General features: G+C 37.0%; 1 long non-coding RNA gene across 1 annotated transcript; it reads left to right on the forward strand.

Moving 5' to 3' along the window:
- Window positions 1-8,044: 8,044 nt before the first annotated feature.
- LOC143651624 (uncharacterized) lies at window positions 8,045-17,814 on the forward strand. The gene is made up of 4 exons (XR_013160077.1): window positions 8,045-8,503; window positions 13,756-13,877; window positions 14,769-14,883; window positions 17,375-17,814. It is a non-coding gene; the product is annotated as an uncharacterized LOC143651624 (long non-coding RNA).
- Window positions 17,815-20,839: the final 3,025 nt, after the last annotated feature.

Here is a 20,839-nt window from a genome sequence, read left to right on the forward strand (position 1 = left end):
TACTTTGTTTTTCCGTTTTTTGTTACATGGGCTCGGGCCGGGAATCGAACCGAGGTCCTCCGGCATAGCAGGCAAGCACTTTGCCCGCTGAGCCACCGCGGCCCGCCCTGTATTTCATCTCTTAGCTTAATATCTCCTGGGGCATTTTCTGCTCTCCAAGTAACTGTGCTTTCTTCAAAATGTCTTCCTTTTAAAGGACTCCAGTAAGCTGATTAAGGCCCACCTTCAATAGGTGGGGTCACATTTCCACGGAAACAACTTAATCAAAAGGTCCTACCCACCAGAGGTCCTCACCCACAAGGTTGGATTAGAAGATCATGGCTTTTCTGGGGTACATAATAATTTTAAACCAGCACAGTTACTAATATCCTAACTTGCTTCCTATGCTCCATCTTTCCATCTTCTTTTGCTGTACCTATAATGAAAATAAGGAGAAGAGTACCTATTGTAGCTCATTGAAATTGCAATTCTTCTCTGAGGCATTTTAAGTTGCATGTTTTACAGGTGCTTAATTGCAGGATTTCCTGCAATTTGTTGAATATGTCATCTTTCATTTTCCCCAGGCTATCATATATTATTGAATATGCTTTAAGATATTTTCCACCATTCTTCTCCTGATTAACCACTCCTGGACCTTCAGGACTGTGTCTGGACATTGCTAGCCAAATGATTTTTTTAAATACAAGGTGAATTATGGACTCTGTAGAATTGTGGGCTCCATACATTGTGTGATCAGAGAAGGATTCTGTGGAAAGCAAACATTTGAATTGATATTTCAATGGCCAAATGGAGCCAAGTATGTGAAAATCTGGGAGAATACCATTCTAATTAAAGGAAATATCTAGTGCCAGGGTGTTAAGGAGGGGACATTCACAGAAAGGGAACAGAATGTATTTAAGGGTGGCTTGAGCAGAGGAAGTGTCAGACCTTAAATAGGCTCTGAAAATGTGGGATATGTAAAAATCTGTAGAGTCATAGCATGCTGACAAAGTTCCCATAATCAATGGATCCAGTCTACCTGGTAACTTTTATTAGTTAATTTAATCTGTCCCCTATGTATTTCCCTCAACTAGACAATGACAACTTTTATAGTCATTTAGACTTTCAGTTTTGGTAACCACATTATTGTACCTCATATTCCATACTTCACAACTGAAACTATGAACACTGCATCAAAGTAAAAATGTTCCTTGTAGTCATTGAAAAATCAGTTTTATATCTCATTTGTTTGTAAATAGGTACCCAGTCTGGCTAGTTTTATATTGGGAGGCAAGAATTTTTATACTTGGGTATAGTCAATCAAAATTCAGCTCCTTCCACATTAATTAAAATGTCATAAAGCAAGTGAATAGCAGACTCTATGGCTCATCATTTCCACTGCCTCCCTTTGAACCAATATTTTCCTTTACTGGTAGAGACTTGGTTTTGTTAGGATATTCATTCTTTCATGTATCAATGTAGAATGATTCCTTTACCAGGGTCGGTGTTAGTTTGAGCCAATCATAATAATTAAAATCATCCTGGAGTGATGGATTTGAAACTCAATCATAGCTAATTGAGGGAAAGTTTGGGGGAGAACTTTTGAGAAGTAGTTTGCTGTATAATAAGGAAATATTTTTTAAAAAGGAGATGAAAAATAGCTCTACTCATCACTGAAAGCCTTATGTCTGTGTGGGATTTCTGGAACTGCTTTAGTTCTCACACAATCATGAAGGAATCACCACCAACATGCTGAGAAGAGTAGGTTGCAAAGATATAAAACAATCCATGACTCTGATGATATGATTGAGCCACTGAATTAACAAAGCCTAGAGTGTTATACTTGTGCAGCATTTTAAAACCACTTTCAGTTGGTACTTCTGTTACTTCCAGGCACATACTTAAATTTTTTCCAAGTATCCTCTGATCCTATTTGGGAAACAAGCTATGTGTTTCCCCCCAATAAACATAGACTCCAGCTTTTATGTATCTTTTTTTTGCTTCTTGGATGATCTTATTTTTTGAAGCATTTCCACGTCAGGGTGATGCTTTGGGGGGATCAGTAGCCTTAGGACTAGCACTGGAGGGATGGTTCATCTGCCTCCCTTACTTTACCCAAATGTAAACCTATTTTTCAGTGCAAAATATCATGCAGCAGACTTATTAACATAATAAAGCCTGTAAATTATAATAAACTCTTATTCACTTCTGAATCATTATTAACTTACAGTCCTGATTTCTTTACCTGGTTTCTGGATTTCAAGGATTAAAACAGGTCTAAGCAATGATATACAAAGAAATGATCATTCTTTTGTCTTCAGTTTTCCTCCACCTTTCATCTCACCTGGGAGTGAACCAGACATACTCCATTGCAACCCTGCATAGATTCCTCTTGTATTGACAGTATTGTGTACAAAAGAATTCCTGTAGTCATTGGATTTCCTTACGGCTAAAATAATTCTTCCTTACAACTACTGTACAGTGTACCAGGCTCTTTCTCTCACACTCTGCAATTTCACAGAGTTTTGGCACTGAGATCACACAACACCTTAGAGTACACCCGCATTCTGGATATCCAGGGTGTGAGCGTGGGAGTCTGCTTTAGCTGTGGGCTGTTCTGCTTCTAAGGGCAGGCAGATGGCTTGGGAGATTCCCACTGCCAAAGAGCTGTGTTTATGAAAATCCAAAGATAGTAGAAAATAAAAGATAACAATTCTATCTACTACAAATGTCAAACAATTCACGAGTATTCCAAAATGTTTTGACTTCCCAAATCATTTTCTCATGATTTTTACACTTAACTACATGGCAATAAATGTTAACAATTTCTGGCAGATTTGATTTTTTTCAAAAAATCCTAGAAGGTAGGTAAACTAGTGTTCTCACTTCACAAATGAAACTCTAGCTTGTAAGGGTTTAGCACAAATTTGAGGGTCATTTGACTGGTAATGCTGAGCTTTGAGGTTAGTTTGCACAATCCTAGAGCCAGTGTTATGAACTCTGGCTCAGCTTTCTCTCTAGTAATGCGTCTTCTGGATAATCAGTTATTTGGGTATGGCTGGGGCCTCTCCGTGAGTGGTCCCCATATATCTGGCATTGCCTCTAAAGATTGCTTTTTTGTGAATCTGTCCCCATGGATATGTCCCCTGGAGTACCTCATTTTTTCCCTTGATTTGGATAACCAATCTTGTCAAGGGCTGGTGTGAGTGGTTACAATTTTAAGAGAGACTAATATACGTAAATGAACAGATTAATTTATGAGCCTTGATTTGCCTTTTTGTTCTACTAGGAGACTATAGATTGCTACATAATGTGCTTGCTTATGGAACTTTTCATTGGTTTATTAGTGAAAATGAGCAGGAAGAAGGAAAACGAACCAGGTTCTTATAGCTGGCCTTAAGCTCATGTCTACCACCTCTTCCATAAGTTAGGAAAGAAGGGCATTTTTGTTATGATATAAAGCTCTTAATAGATTTTCTTAAAATCATTAAGCACTGAGAGAAGCCAATATTAAAAACTGATAGTATTTTCATAATGGCTACCTCAGTGTATCATGTAGAATCTGTTGATATGTCCAAATCATTGCAGAAAACAATATATGAACCACCTCTCTATAGAGTTTGTATGGATTAATATTATGAGACTTAGGTACCAATATCAATATCAATAGTTATAAAATTCCCTGAAAGGCTTATACAGTGGTCATGAAGAGATACATAGCCCAGTGGCATTGGTAGGCTGGGAAGCACGTAGGGAATGTGGTATAAATTGGAGTAAATTACTGTGTTATAGGCAATTAGAAGCTGCCAGATGCCTATTTGTTCTTACTAAGGTCAGGTTGTGTGCTGATGCCCAGGAAGATAATGCTTATCAAAGGTATGGTACATCATTGCCTCATCTCAAATGCTGAGGTATGTGTTCTGTGATTTCTGGGTGTTACAAAGAGAAATTGTAAGGCAAATGTAAGGTTTATAAGGATAAAAGGTGGCATTTGGGGAGAGCAACAGATAATAAAGTTGATAGTTCCAGACCATTTTATAAGGCAATGAGGGAAAACATACTGTCTGAAATCAAGACCTTGTGAGAGCACATAAAAGGTTTCCTAACAATGTTAAGCATGCTGAATTCTCTTCTTCAGAATTCCCATCATGGTAATAAAAAATTAACCTTTGGTTTCAGCTTTGACATGTAAAGAGCTTTGAAGTCCTCATTCTTGTCCTTATAACAACAAGAATCTGGATAAAGTCAACAAGTTTTCCTGGGCCCATAAAAGAACTGAGATTTCAGGGCAAACTATATTCTGAAATCTGGAGACAAGATGACTCCAGGGTTAAACTTGATGTAAGATTTACAAGTTTCACTGGATTGCATAGACATGAGGAAGTCTGCCAGAAAGCAATACGAAAATTATATCCTATCTAGAGGAAGAAAATTCCACTCCTTCTAATCTCTCTCTGGTTAAGGAATTAAAAAGCCATAGTTCATAGGAGAGAGGGCCTCAAGGAAATAGGCAGGGATTTTTGCAGCCAGGGAAGGGAGGGATGTAAACCTTTGGGAAGACCACATCTTCAAAACACAGACACACTGTACCTACAAAGACTGAGTCTTAATCAGAAGAGTAGAAACGCACCCCCTCATCAATCACCTTGATAACAAGCCTCCATTTAATAAGAATGGGCTAGAGCAAGAAGTGAAAGTCACGGAAGTTCTCTGAGGAGCAGTACAAAGGGCCCCAAAGCGAAGATAGGCAATAAAATCAAAATCACAAAGAGAATTTCAAGTTTCTGGAATCCATATCTACAACAAATATTAAAAACAGCTCAAGGGCAGGCAATTGTGGCACAGTAGCAGAGTTCTCACCTGCCATGCCGGAGACCCAGGTTTGATTCCGAGTGCCTGCCCATGCAAAAAAAAAAAAAAAACACCCAGCTCAACACCTAGCCAAAATAACAATTAATCCTTACAATAAATGTCTATTTAACTAGTATTTATCCTAAACAATGCATCTGATTTTGAACAAAGATTATAAAGCATGTAAAAGATGAGAAAAAACACAATATGAAAAGCCAAAGCATTCATCAGAATCAGTCTCAGATATGATATAGATGCTGGAATCAACAGGCAAGGATTTCAAAATAACTATAATGTGTTAATGTCTTTAATAGGAAAATTAGACCACATGTGAGAACAGATGGTTAATGTCATCAGAAAGCTGGATGATTATCAGGGAATAAAGAGAAACATAAATAATGATTAAGTGGCCAATTCTCTAAGAAGTCATAGCAATCCTTAATGTGCATATCCAAAACAACAGAGCATCAAAATACATAAGGCAAAATTGATAAAACAGAAAGAAGAAATATAAAAATATGCAATCATAACCGGAGATTTCAACACTCTTCCTTTAGTAATTAGCAGATTAAGCAGGCATAATCAGAAGGGATATACATGAGTTGAACATAGCATTATCAATCAATTTTATCAAACTGACCTGTTTCAGTTTTCTAGGGCAGCTATGATAAATACCACACGTTAGTTTAAGCAACAGGGATTTGTTGTCTTACAGTTTTTAAATGTATTTAATTTAACTAAGTTTATATTATTTAATTTTCAAAATTTATTGTAGTAACATATATGCAAATCATGGTTTTGGAGGCTAGAGGTTCAACATCAAGGTAGTGCCAGGTCATGCTTTCTTTCAGAGTCTATAACATCCTGGTGCTGGTGTGTTGATAATTCTCAGTGCTCCTTAGCTTGTAAATACATCTCTACATTCATAACATAATGATAAGTGTTGCACTCTGTGGCGTCCACTGCCTGAATGCATCCAAATGTCCTCTGCTTATACAAGGCTTATCAATTTAATTGATATTTTTGAATTACATTTTTTTCTTATTCTGAATTTTATTTATCTCTACTCTAGTTTTTAAATATTTTCTTCCTTTTGCTTGATTCAAGTTTAATTTGCTCTTTTTCAAGTTTCCTAGGGTGAAAGCTTAGTTTATTTTTTTTAGATCTTTCTTCTTTTTTGATGTATGCATTCAATGCTGTAAATTTCCCTGTATGAATTGAATGCATAAACCTTTATCATATACACTAACTACTAAAATTCACTTAAAGAATAATCTTTTCAACAAATAGTATTGGAAAGCTGGTTGTTCATATGCAAATAAAAAAAGAATAGATTTTATACCTTACACAAAAATTAACTCATAAGGACTCACTGCCAAATATAAAATGAAAAATTATGAAACTTTTAGATGAAAACACAGGAAAAATTCTGATTTTGAGTTTGTTGATGAGCTCATAGATCAGCAAGATAAATACAATCTATGAAAGGAAAAACTCATAAATTGTACTTTGTTAAACTGAAATATTTTACTCCAAAAAAATCACTTTTAAGAGAATGAAAAGCAAGTCATAGCTTTGGAATACAGATTTGTATAACACATACCAAATAAGGGACTTCTATCCACACTACACTAAGAACCACTAAAAAACAGCAAAGGTAAAGCAAATAATTTAAATTAATAAATTCACAAAAGATCTGAACACACATCTTACCAAAGATGTTCAGGACATCTGTAGAGAGTCTGCAGAAAGCTGTGGTTCTAGTTTTTCCTGCCTACCAAACCCTTCACTATCTATAAAGTTCCCAAATATTAGCATCTAGGAGCTATTCTCTGTCAAGAAGAAGAGGGCAATAATGTCTATATAATTTTTCAGCTGGAGCCCCCATGTAAGATTGCAAGCTTTGCACATATACACACATTACTGTTCTTGGTCTTAAATAGAAACACTTTCATCTGAAAAATTCTATTTAAATGTTGTGGGACCTTATAGCAGGACCTCTTAGGTTCTGAGACTATTTTATTTACATGATGTTGAATATGTTGTTTCATTTCCAGTAAATAAAAGCAAAGACTTCTTATGATCTTCAGGGAGATCGATAGGTACTGTTGAACTGCATTAATTTTCTTCTGTCTTTAGGTCTATGAAGTGGAATATATCAGGGCCACCTGGTGGCCACTTGTAAACCAGCAGCTTTTCATATTTTCTTTAGCTTTAGTAAAGGCATACCAAAATGTACATATGACATAATATAGGACCCCAAAATTTTGTTAATATAATTATAATGCTACATTATATAAAATTATTACACAAATGATTAATCCATAGTATTTGAATGTCTCAGTGGAATATATTTATTTCTCCCTGTTCCTCTACAATCATCTGTCCAAGTCACTAACATCTCTTGCCTGAAAGATGGCCATTATCTCCTAACTGGTCTCCCTAACTGGTCTCCCTGTTTTCTCTCTTGAACCCTATAGTTCATTATCCAAAAGTAATGTTCATTATCCAAAAGTTTTGACTTTTAGAAACATATGTTTCACAATAAAATTATGTATTGTCACTGCCTAAAATCCTCCAATGATGTTCCATCACAATGAGAGTGAAATATAGTCTTTTGGCCTACGTAATTCTCTATGATCTGCTTTCCATCCTTCTTTTCAAACTGATTTCCCACAACTCTCTTCCTTATTCATTAGAAATTAGCTATACTGCTTTCATTCCCTTACTTATAAACATGCTCCCAGCCTTTGGTCTTTGTATGTGTTGTTCTCTCTGTTGGAACGAACAGGTTCCAGACCTTCACATGATTGCTTGTACTTAGAGATTTAACTCTTTTGGGTTACTCAGATAAATTAATAACTGCTGTCACCAAAAAGAAATTCCCCACATTACAGGGCTTAGTTATTGCGTCATATATCTTATCATCTCATATTATGCTTGATCATGTAAAGTCCAGTAAATGTTAAAGAGGGAGATTGAGAGGCTTTACATCACACAATTATTAAAAAACCCAGGCCCCGAGACTTTTGTGATTCTCCTCTCCTCTTGGTTCCCAGTATACATGCCATCTTTCAAAGAAAGTAAAAGATCTTTGGAGATTATGTTGGAGATTTTCAAGAATCAGGCATGGTAGTAAAGTACTTCTTCATTCCTGTCTCCATTCCATTAGTTGGAATTCCATCACATGACCTCAGCTAAGTATGACTGTGAAAGCAAAATGTAGGCAGGCTACGTGCCCAGTTGAACTCGGAAGATCTGGTGTTTTTCTATCATATTAGTCCCTGGTTTTTCACATATCCATACACTTTTTTTTTCATACACTGAATACTCTCCTTGCCTAAGGGATACAATCCAAAATTCAACTAGATACTGGATTCGGCTCAATGCCCAGAATCTGGATGATACTCAGTTCTCTCTGTCATGTATAGTTGTGTTTTTCCATGATGAGGGAACTTAGGAATTAAAATAGCCATTTGCCTCTGATACTGAATAATTAAAGGAAGAAAGTGAAAGGATCACAATAATGAAAATTTTGACTTGGAAAGAAGATGATACACACAATGGACTTGTAGGAATTATGGGATTCCACTGGTAACTGTTGTGATGCAAGCAGGAATTATCATTCTAGAAGAACAAAGAAGGAATGGAATTCTAGTTCCTAACTTTTTGGGTAAGATGGGGGACCTTAAATAAGTAGTAAATTTATTTATATTTCAATACTGAATAAAAAAGGACATGTGCCTCATTATATGTTGAGGTATTTATCTGTTATTCCCCATTTGTTTTCCCTCCCATCCTTCTATTTGTACTCTGAGGACTAGACTATCTGTAAGCTTGTGTCACCTATTTTGAAAGTGAAATCAAAACTTTAAGACTCCAAAGAATGAAATTGGATGTATGAGAAGAAAATGAGAAAAATATTCAGTTACATATGTATAGAGTTGGTTCAGTTCCTAGTAACTAAAGTAGGAATTAATAGTTGATGAGACCATGCTGATGGAACAGAGAAGGGAATGGATAATAATTGTGTTGATGATAGGGTAAAAAGGGACTTTATAACACAGAATTACATTATTCTAACTCAATGCTTCATGTTTTCCTAGGACCTTCTGTAAACAAAAGTCAATACTTAAGCTATTGAGTGTCTAGTCCAGGTTGATACTTATCTTTGCTTCCTTTTTTATGCACAATACATAGCAATGCTGGAACATCTTCATTTGCAAATAATGGGTAGCATGATAAGAAAGCCTATCCACTTGACCAAGGTCAGTTCAGAAAGATACATATTCAGGAAAGAGGTACAAGCGTCTTGTTCTGTGAAACCAATTTCTACTTCCTACTAGGCTGCAAGCTCCATAAAGGCAAGAGTGGCATCTTCTTTTCTCACTGTTGATCCCTCAGCTCTTATTGCAATACCTGGCTTATATTAAATTCTAAATGCATATGTGTTGAGTAAATTAATAACTTTCCAGTAGATACTCATTTTTCAACTGAATGAGAATCAAATACTAAAGACTCCACGTTCTTTATACATGGAAATAGTCCAGTTCAGAGACATGTGTATGACACTTATTTGCCCCCCACCGAATGTTTCTTAGAAGGAATGGGCTGTACAGGATGTCTTATGCCTAACTATTTCAGGGCTGGCAATTTACCTAATTTCATCATCTAAGGTAGATCATTGGACCAGAGAACGGTGGTTGGTTCTTGAGAACCAAAGGCTAAAGCTGATGTCACAACTATTATATAATGGATTATATGTTACTAATTTATGTTCTGTGGTCTATCTTAAAAGTATTTGCAGCAAACACTAGATAGGGGGACTGTTTCTTGAGTGGTGAGGCCACCTAAAATATGTTTAGTATAAAGTACATAGTGAACAAAACAGAAGCAACTTACGTCTTTTGCTATTAGGGGGAAGATAGACATTAGACATAATATATATTTAATAATATATTTAATAATAGTGGAAGTACAGTGGATTATGGAAACAAAATTAGGAACATTTAGCCAAATTTAAGAGATAAGTAAAGGTTTTTCCAAAAGAAATGTCAATAGAATTTAAACTTAAAGACTAAGTAAATGTTAAATCACTGAGGAATTGGATATTAGGAACAGAAGAAAAAAATAACTGAAGACCCAAAGAGCTGTGTGCTCACAGTGCATTCAAGACAGAAGGAGAGTGAGAGGCATTCACGAGAAAATATGTTGCATTTAAAGAACTGAGAAAATCATGGTTACTAAAGCTTCAAGGTGTGTCTGTATGTGCATGTGTGCATGTATGTCGTATGTGTGTGTGTGTGTGTGTGGTAGAAGGGGTTGAGTGTGGTGAGTGTTGAGTCTGGAAACACTAACAAAAGGAATTCAATGGAAGATCTTGTGCATTATGGTAATAGGTTTGGCCTTTATTCTAATGGCAATAGGAAACTTCTGAATGGTTTTAATCAGGAGAGTGATGAGATAAGATTTACTTTATGGGAGACATCTGGTCATCACACTCCCCAATCATCCCACTTCCTAGAACTTCTTTTGTCTGCCTAAAAATCCTGAGGCTTAAGGATAATTGATTGGGGAAAGTTAACTATCATGTCAGTGTTAAGGGAAGACTTTGAAAGAAACCAAGTCTCAGAAAAGGTGAAAACACCCTTAGGATAATAAGAACATTAACACAAAGCTTGGGCTGTCTTTGATGTCTTTGTTTAGGTTTAGGTTCTTATAGAGAAAACTAGCTGTAGCTCAGAAAGGAGGCCATTTTCTCCACCACCTCTGGAATGAGAATACATCATGCACTTCCACAGAGCCAGCAGACAAATAAAAGAAAAATTTACCATTTTCAAATCTATCAAATACTGAGTTAACATAAAGTGGGTGAAAGCAAAAGTCACAGAGACATATAAGGTGGTGTGAGAAGGGGCTTGGTGGCCAAGATTCCATTATGCTAAAAGGAGGAAAGAATAGGCACGCTGGACAGGAAAGAGTGACAAATATATGAGAAAGGCCCACAGAGAAATTGGGAAGTTAATAGATCATAGAATCGTCTTCAAATGGGGTGGACTCTCAGGTCTGGGCCAGAGAACTTACAAAGTAGCATTGATTGGTTAAGACACCTTGTCTGTTTCCCAGGCTTTAAATTCTAGATCATTTTGTGGTAATTGGAAGAGCCCTTCAGAAAAGAAAAAAAAACAAACATTCTTTGTGACTTAGGAGCTATTTGGACTGAAGAAGGCAGCCAATCATTATTGTCTGAAATGGGAAGGATTAACCTTATCCCAAGGCTGCCATGTGGCACTAGGCTGCACTCAAATCATGCCCTGCTGGGGAGTGAGGGCTCTCATCTGGCTCATTTACCATCTGGAAAAACTGAAAGACTACCACTGTCTTTCCATTTCCAGAGTGAAAGTAGTGACACACACTGAAGGGAAGAATGGAAGTGTTCTTCCCCTAGGTTAGAAATATAATCCTGTGTAGAGTGCAGAGAGAGGACTGGGTGGGGCAAATAAGGGGGCAGAACAAACCAGATTGATGATGTTGTGATAATTCAATAAAGAGAAAAATCTGGCTAACTAGGATGCTGGCGGTGAGATAGAGAAAAATGACAGACTCAGAGATTTAGAAGATTCAGAAATTGCTGACAACTAGCTATCAGAGTCAAGGAGAGATAGAGAATTTTCTGGTTTGAATTAATAGACACTAGTGTCCTTTCTTGAGAAAGAAACACATAAAGGCCGGTACAGAGGTGGGCAGATCAGTTATATGTTCAGTTTGTGATATTGAGTGGACATTTATATTACATATCCAGAAAATAATGTCTCAAATGCAGGTGAATAATTAATTAATTACTTCATTCTGGAAATAATTTGGAGTGATCCAGAAGTCATTCAAATACATGGTTGTGAGTTCAAGTACCATATGTGATTGGAGATACAAATAGGAGAGTGAGCATATTGACAGTGGCTGAAACTCTGGTTAGAAATAAGATAGTGCAGGAGCATACAGTGTGAGAAGAAGGCCAAAGAAGAGGACCTTGGAAGCCATAGAATATGCAAGGAGAGATCCATGGTAGAAAAAATAAGAAAAAAAAATGAAAAAAATGCATTCCTTTGGTTTAGCAATGATAAGGCAAAATGAAGTGAAATTATAATAACAATGGTTTAAGAGTGGATAAAAAGCAGACAGTTAACAATGAGGTTCTCGAAATGAGTCTTAAATGGAAGGAGTGGTAGAGAGAAATATCTACAAGGTTACAGAGGGTAAAGGGAAGAGCTCAGTATAAGTATGTGTGTGTGTGCATGCACACATAACAGAACTAGGAATAGAAGTTTGAATCCTTGCTTTACCACTGTTCAGTAGTATTGAAGCATTGGTGACTTTACTTAAAATTTCTTTTCTATAGTTTTGTAATAAAATTAATATAACAACCATTAACTTAATATGATGATTTTAATAGTTATAGCTCAGATTTTTTTTATCAAACCCTCCAGCCTCCAAGATTATTTCAGGTCTGATAAGATATAGGACTATTTACAATATCTTGTTCAGATTGTTATGATTCTTTTAAATCACTGAGACAATGATTTCAAGAAAGTAATGGTCGTACAGAGCTGGTCTATTCTCCCTTGTTTCTCTTTGAAATCAACCGTCAAGAAACGCATTCATTCAAGCTTTCATTTATTTAATAAATATTGAGTCCATTGTGTATCAGATACTATTCTAGGAGCTTTGGATATACTAAATTATCAAACTATATAAAAAAGCCTGCCTCCAGGGAGCTTAGATGGTGGAAGGATAAAAAATTAACAATAAATATAAAAAACAAATTAGACAGTATGTGCTATAGGAACAGAAAAAATAATAGCTGAAGGTGAAGTGCATCACAGTGTTCATGAGGGGCTGAACATTGTTGGTTAAAATATTGTGTAAGGAGTCAGGGTAGGCTTCAATGAGATTGTGTCATCTGAGCAAAGACCTCAAGAAAATGAAAGACTTATATGTCCCAGGTAAATGAAAGGACAGTGTAAATGTTCTAAGGCCAAAGAATACACCATGTTCAGGAACACAAAGATGGCTATTGTGGGTGTCCAATGTGGGCCAAAGGAGGTGGAAGTGTTAGGAAATGAATTTAGGACATGATTATAACCACTGTGAGACATTTAAATTGTCTTTTGAGTTAAATGGAGAGATGTTGCAGAAATTTGACTCGAGGAGTAATATAACATGCCTTAGGTTTTAAACGCATGCTCTACAATGGTTATTCCACTGATCTTAGAGTGTTGGGGTATAATGACGAAAGTAGGAAAAACTTTTTCAAAAGTGATTGCAATAATCCAGGCTAGAAATAATGCTGGATTTTACTAGAGAGGTAGCAGTGGAGGTGCTGATAAGGAGTTTGGTATATTTTAATGTAGAGAGAGTAGAATGAATTTCATGACTCTGATGGTTAGGTTCTGGTGTCAATTTGGTGAAGTGATGACGACCGGTTGTCCAGTCAGAGAAGCACTGGCAAGGATATTTCATGGCTTGTTTATAAACCAGAAGAATGGTGTAATAAATCATCAGTCAATTTATTGCATCTGTAGCTGATTACATCTACAATCAACTAAGGCATGTCTTCCACTAATAAGATAATTCAATGAGATGAAGAATTTTAAGGAAGAAGTGAGACTTTTTTCCTTGCTCCTTCAGCCAATGAGCCTCTCCTGTGGAGTTCATCCAGACCCTTCATCAGTGCTGCCAGCTTCACAGTCTGACCTAAAGATTTTGGACTCTTCCATTCCCACAATTGTGTGAGACACCTTTATAAATCTCATGTTTACAGATTTCTCTTGTTGGTTCTGTTTCTGTAGAGAATTCTGACTAATATAGCTTGGAACAAGGAGTGGTTCTTGAGAAATGGGTTTTTACAATTTGTTTTCTGTTGATCAGACTCAAAGGCAGTAGTGACTATTTCCAGTAATCAAGATGGCACTGACAGTTCATGGTGTGAGTTGGAAAGAGAGATACGCAAAATATCACCACTAGATCTGCTAATTGTACACTTATACAAGGTAAGACTCTGGGTGACAGTGTTTTTGACACCTTTGCAGAGTTTTGTGGAATTAAGAAGTATAATGATATTGGTTGTTGTTGTTAGTTACACTGGATACAGCAATGAGGGAAAGGGATGAGCTGAAGGCTTCAAATTTGCAACTTATGCACGTTATGAATGATGTAAAAGCTTCCATGTGTGCCGTGAAAGAAAATCTTATTTCCTGTGGTCACAGACTTGAGAACTCTGAAAACCAAACCCACAGCCTCATTGTAAAAGTAGCAGATTTACAATGTAAACTAAAATTGCAATATTGCAGGTTGTCTGCTGTTAAAATAAGGACTTTGAAAAAAGTATGAGATCCTGAAATGTGGGATGGTGATATATGGCTTGACAATGATGGTGAGGAGGAGACGGAAATCCCTGGAATCTGCTGAACCTTTGCTAGATAGCTGTAATGGGCTTCCCTGAGGAAAGAGCTTTCTGACCCACAGCTTGCCTTGAAGAAACAAATTCCTGGTCTCCAGTCTGCCCAGAAGAGTCTGTAATCCAAACTCCACCTAATGAGATTAACTCTTCAGTACCTGCTAACCCTGTAACCACTTCCCCTAGGGAGACAGTCCTATAACTAGACTGAAGTCCCAATGGGCCCCAAAAGGTAAGGTACAAAGTGTGACCCATGAGGAGGTATACTATACTCTGAAAGAACTGCATGATTTTTCCAATATACACAGAAATCTGGGGAATATGTGTGGAAATGGATATTAAATGTGTGGTATAATGGTGGAAGGAAGACAAACTCACCCCAGGAATACCAAGAGGACACATTTTTCACCAGAACTTAGAGAAATAAATTCATGAGACTAGCTCCATCATCTTTGAAGAGCTCTGTATTTGCCCTTCTCTGTAGGTCAGATATTACTGTGGAAACTGCTCTCATGGAGCTGGAGTCCTTCAACAGAATGGACATGACTGTATTCAAGTTCAAAGAAGTCATGTGGTTACAGTTAATCATCATAGACAAGGTGGGTGCAGCCACCATAATGGACAGAAGATTCAAAGCAGCAGTCAACATAATCTTATCACAAAGACTTGTGGTGTTGGCTAGTAGATCATGAGGTACCAAGAAGGAAAACAGATGGGCAGTCTACTAAATTATTGTTTAAGCCATATAAGCAGAAGACTTCTAGGTCAAGTAAACAGAAGTCTAACTTGAATTACAAAAACAGACAGTCATGACCTCTCAATCAATTCCTAGACTTGAGACAGTTTACAGACCTATAGAGACACCTGAATGAGGGGAGGGCTGGGTACAATTAGGGAAAGACCCTTTTACAATGCTAATCTTATTCCCAACCTTCACCAAGGAGATCTACAGCCTATTACCAGGTGACTGCATTGGGGAAAAAGAAATGATCAGATACTTCAGGGATTCTTAGATACTGGCTCAGAAGTGACACTAATTCCAGGAGACCCAAAACATCACTCTAGTCCACCAGTTAAAGTAGGAGCTTATGGAAGTCAGGTAATTGATGGGGTTTTAGCTGAGGTCTGTCTCACAGTAGGTTCAGTGGGTCCCGGACACAATCTGTGGTCGTTCCCCCAGCTTTAGAATGCATATTTGGAACTGACATACACAGCAACTGGCAGAATCCCCACATTGGTTCTCTGACTCATGGACTGAGGGCTATTATGGTAGTAAAGGCCAAGTGGAAGCCACTAGAACTGCCACTACCTAGCAAAACAGTGAATCAGAAGCAACATATTCCTGGAGGGACTGCAGATATTAATGCCTCTCTTAAGTACTTGAAGGATGCAGAGGTGGTGATTCCCACCACATCCCCATTTAGCTCTTCTATTTGGCTAGTGCAGAAAACAGATGGGTCTTAGAGGATGTCAGTGGATTATCATAAACTTAACCAGGCCATGAATTCAACTGCAGCTGCTCTTCCAGATGTGGTATCATTGTTTGAGCAAATCAGGACATCACCTGGTACCTGGTATACAGCTATTGATCTGGCAAATGCTTTTTTCTCAAAAGCTGTCACCAAGGACCACCAGAATAATTTGCATTCAGCTGGCCAGGCCAGCAGTATACCTTCACTGTCCTGCTTCAGGAGTATATCAACTCTCCAGGCCTATGTCATAATCTTGTCCACAGGGACCTTGATCATTTCTCCCTCCCACAATACATGACATTGGTCCATTATATTGATGATGTCATGTTGATTGACCTAATGAGCAAGAAGCAGCAACTATTGTAGACTTATTGGTATGGCATTTGTCTGGCAGTGGATAGGAGATAAATCCAACAAAAATACAGGGGCCTTCCATCCATCTTGTGAAATTTCTAGGTGTCCAGTTGTATGGAGAAGATTGAGCTATCTCTTCTAAGGTGAAGGATAAGTTGTTGCATCTGGCCCTCCCTATGACCAAAAAGAGACACAACACCTAGTTGGCCTCTTTGTACTTTGGAGATAACATATTCCTCATTTGGATGTGCTACCCTGGCCCATTTACCAAGTAACCAGAAAAGCTGCTAGTTTGAGTGGGGATCAGAACAAGAGGAGCCTCTGTGACATGTCCTGGCAAAGAACCATGGTCAGCTGAAGTGCTTGCTGAAGGTAAAGGGAACATGGAGTGGGTAATAGAAGAAAGTAGTGATATTATGAACTACAACCACATGGGCAACTACAGAAATGAGGATAGTGATTCTATGAATAGTTCCTCCCTGTTTTGTTATGAGTGTGTTTGCATTTGTACATAGCAAGTATCTTGTTTTCCCTTATCATATGGATTAATTTGTATTGCTCATGTTATAGTATTTAAGTCATAGGATATGACGTTTAAAAGTGAATGTTACCTAAGGACTTGCACCTTATTCTGGAGAGATGTAGTGCATTTCTGGTGTATACAGGATAGTTCAGTACTTTTAGGCAAAATATATGTCTGTTATTATGTTTTATTTGGAATGTAAGTGTATTTCAAGGTGATATGCATAGCTGCCATGTTGACAAAGGGTGGACTGTGATTGTTAGATTCTGGTGTCAACTTGGCCAACTTGATGATATCCACTAGGTATAGCTAAAATCTTGGGTATTATATAAATTACAAACATAAGAATACTCTGAAAGGTGTAGAGAATTAGGAAGACTGGCTAGAAAATTGGAGAATGTAACCAGGCTGTGTTCTCTTTTTCACCCCCTTATGTATACCAGATTGGATGCTATAGAAACTAGAAACCCAGAAATGCTAACAGATGGAGGCAAAAGTCCTTCAGCTCCAAACTTTTTCTTTCTCACAAAAGGACCAAGTAAAAAGAATTTTATAACCAATAAAGGTGCAGCTTATCAGTGGTTATCACCCCTGCTCCTTTCCGCCAACAAGGTGCTTTTTAGGTTTCAGGGTAGAGCTCTTGCACATCTTTTATTATATTTATGTTAGCTCTTGTTATAATACAAACCATCACACAATGTAACAGCTAAAAACTGCTTACCGTTTCTCATGAATATTCAGGTTGTCTATGCACTTACGTTAACCCGAGTTGGCCTCAACTGATCGTGAATGGACTGCCTCATGCGTCTTCTGTCAACAGGCAAGATGATTAAGGGGCTGTCTAGTCCTGGCAGAGTTGACTTGAATGACTGGATTCTGATCTATATGTTGTCTCATATACATCTTGATGTAATGGGCTTGGAAAAGTGTTTCCTCTTTTCCAAGGAATAATAATTTTCATTAAGTAATCATCTTTAATTTTTAAATTTGACCTGTTTGTGAAGTATTTTTTTTGCATGTGTGGGACTATTCATAACCAAATCAGTTTCTTTATTAGATGTTGGATAAATCAGACTGTCCATTTTTAAGCCAGTTTTGGTAAAGTTTATATTTCAAGGAATTTTTCTATTTCATCAAAATTGTCAAAGTATTGGTATAAAAGTATTCATAACATCCACCAGTCTTTTAATGACCCCTTTTAAGTGATATTAATAAAATTTTACATTTTTTTTCTTGATCAGTGTTACTGTTGTAATCAAATTTATTAACTATTGCCATGAACCCTTATTTGGCTTTATTGATTTTACCTATGTTTTCTATGTAATTGATCTATGCCCTTATCTTTATTGCATTTTAATTACACTTTTGAAAGTTTGATTAAATGATTTATTCTAGCTTATTGGTATAGAGTCTTAGATAATTTATGGAAGACTGTTTTCTTTTGTAATATATGTATCTAAATTAAAATGATCTCTTTCTAAGTACTGTTTTAGCTGCACCCAATACATTTTAATACTTTGCTTTTTAATTTCACAAAAACTATGTTTAATTTTCAGTGTCTATTTTTAGTCAACCTTTTGATGGATCTGTTAACTCCAATATCTGGAACACCTGTTTTCTGTTTTTTTTTTTGGCTTTTAACAAGGGGAATTTAATGAGTTGCTAGTTTACAGTTCTAAGGCCGAGAAAATGTCCCAATTAAAACAAGTCTAAAGAATGTCCAATCAAAGGCATCCAGGGAAAGATACCTTGGTTCAAGAAGGCCGATGAAGTTCAGGGTTTCTCTCTCAAGTGAGAAGGTACATGGTGAACACAGTCAGGGTTTCTCTCTCAGCTGGGAGGGCACATGGCAAATATGGCATCATCTGCTAGCTTTCTCTCCTGGCTTCCAGTTTCATGAAGCTCCCCGGGAGGCGTTTTCCTTCTTCATCTCCAAAGGTTGCTGGCTCGTGGACTCTCGGCATCTCATGGCTACATCGTTCTGCTCTGTTTTCTGCTTTTAATGCATGTTTTTTCAAAGTTTGTTGTTGTTGTTGTAGAATTTTAGCCATTTGCCAGAAGAGACTTCTGAATCTGACATACTCTTGATGTCAGAACTGCTTGCGGTTCTGATGTTTCTCAAACACCCAATATTATCCCTGCACACGTCTCTGCACACATACCAAAATTTCACCTATTTTTTCTGCCTCCCCAGCACTGTTCATATGCCAAAGGACATGCTTGTACTTATAGTTTCTAGTTGAGCCATGCATAGAAAGTGGCATCCCATGGAATAAGCGACCGCAGATCATCAATGCCAGTTTATCACTTTCTCCAGGGCTTTCAACTCTAGCATGTTTTCAGGACTTTCCCTCGGAGGAGCTTTCTTTCCTCAGTTCCTGGGACTGAGGAAAAATTTTCTTGACTCTCAAGATTTTAGCTCAGCTATTTATGTTCCTCTGCCACCAGATGGAGCTTGGGAATTCAGAAAACGTCTTAAGAGAGGAATCAGCAACAAGCCCTCGTATCTAGTTTTTTTTTCCATTCCTGACACAAATGACTACTAAAATCTTTACAGTGGCTCTCTTCCTGTAATCTTAAATATCACTCATCAAATATCTTCAAGAATAGAGTATTAGGTGATATTCAGTATACTCCTGAAAATTCCTCCCATTTCTGGTATTTTATTTCTTTTAGCTTTTGTTGCTTCTACAGCTCTTTATGCTACTAAAAATAACATTTGTAATTTAGCCAGTGTTTCTGAATTGAGCCTTAGTTCATTGGGACAAATTCTGTAAAGAGTGAAGTGCCAGACCTCAAGACCTTATAAATTTGCTAACTTTTGACCGATGCATAGATCTGTTCAGTGTTATGCTAGCAAATCAGTGCTTTGAAAAACAAACCCCTAATTTAAACTATTTGCCAATATTTGTAGTGTTAAGTACTTCTACCCTGGTCAACGTCAAGCAATCAGTATGATCTTGAAGAATGCAGAGGTGGGAAGAAATGTACATTGGTTCTTCTGAGCCATTAAAATGAATGCAACATATAGTTGTTTCTATGTAACCACACCCTATTTAAGATATAGAACATTTCCACCTTCCAAGAATATTCTCATGTCTCCTTCCAGTCTAACCACACCCACATATGTAACCAGTGTTCTGTTTTCTATCACAATAATTCTATTTTGACTCTTATTCAACTTTACATAAATTAAATCATATACTATATTCCCCTAACTACCTAGCGCTTTTGCTAAGCATATTGTTCTATTTAAAAACTTTCAATTGGAGTAACATATGTGCTACTCAAAATTTCCCATTTTAATCACTTTCAAGTGTACAATTAAGTGCTATTAATCATGTTCACAATATTGTGATAATACCACCAATACCCATTACCCCAATTTTTTATTATCACAAACAGAAACTTCATACCATTAAGCAATAAGTTCCTATTACCCTCATCCCCACACCCTGGCAACCCAGTCCCAGGTTACCACCTATGCTGGTTTGAAACAGTAGTGCACCCCAGAAAATGTAGGTTCTTTTAATTTTAATCCAATCTTGCAGTTCAGGACCTCTTGATTAGGTTGTTCCCATGGAGATATGGCACACCCAATTGATGTGCCATTTTGATTAGATTACGTCCACAGAGATGTAAGCTACCTAATTGTGGGTGAGATCATCTGATTAGATGGAGATGTGACTCTTTCCATTCAAGGTGGGTGTTAATTAATTTGCTGGAGTCTTTAAGACTCAGTGGTCATCAAAGACATACAAATCAAAACCACAATAAGAAAACATTTCATACCCACTGGGATGGCTATTATTAAAATATAAAACAAAATACATTAAATGTTGGCAAGGGTGTGGAGAAATTGATCTCTTATACACTATTGATTGGACTGTAAAATAGTACAGCCACTGTTGATATCAGTTTTGCAGTTCCTCAGAAAGTTGAGCAAAGAATTACCATACAACCCAATAATCCCACTACTAGGTATATACCCAAAGGAATTGAAAAGAGTGATTCAAACAGATATTTGTAAACCAATATGCACAGTGACATTTTCATAGTAGACAAAAGGTGAAAGCAAACCAAGTGTCCATTGATAGATGAGTAAATAAAAGAAATGTGGCATATACACAAAATGGAATATTTCTTAGCCATAAAAAAGAATGAAGTTCTGATACATGCTACATGGGTGAACCTTGAAGGTAATAA

Source organism: Tamandua tetradactyla, chromosome 12 (genome assembly GCF_023851605.1).
Source record: "Tamandua tetradactyla isolate mTamTet1 chromosome 12, mTamTet1.pri, whole genome shotgun sequence".
Classification (NCBI taxonomy): Eukaryota; Metazoa; Chordata; class Mammalia; order Pilosa; family Myrmecophagidae; genus Tamandua; species Tamandua tetradactyla.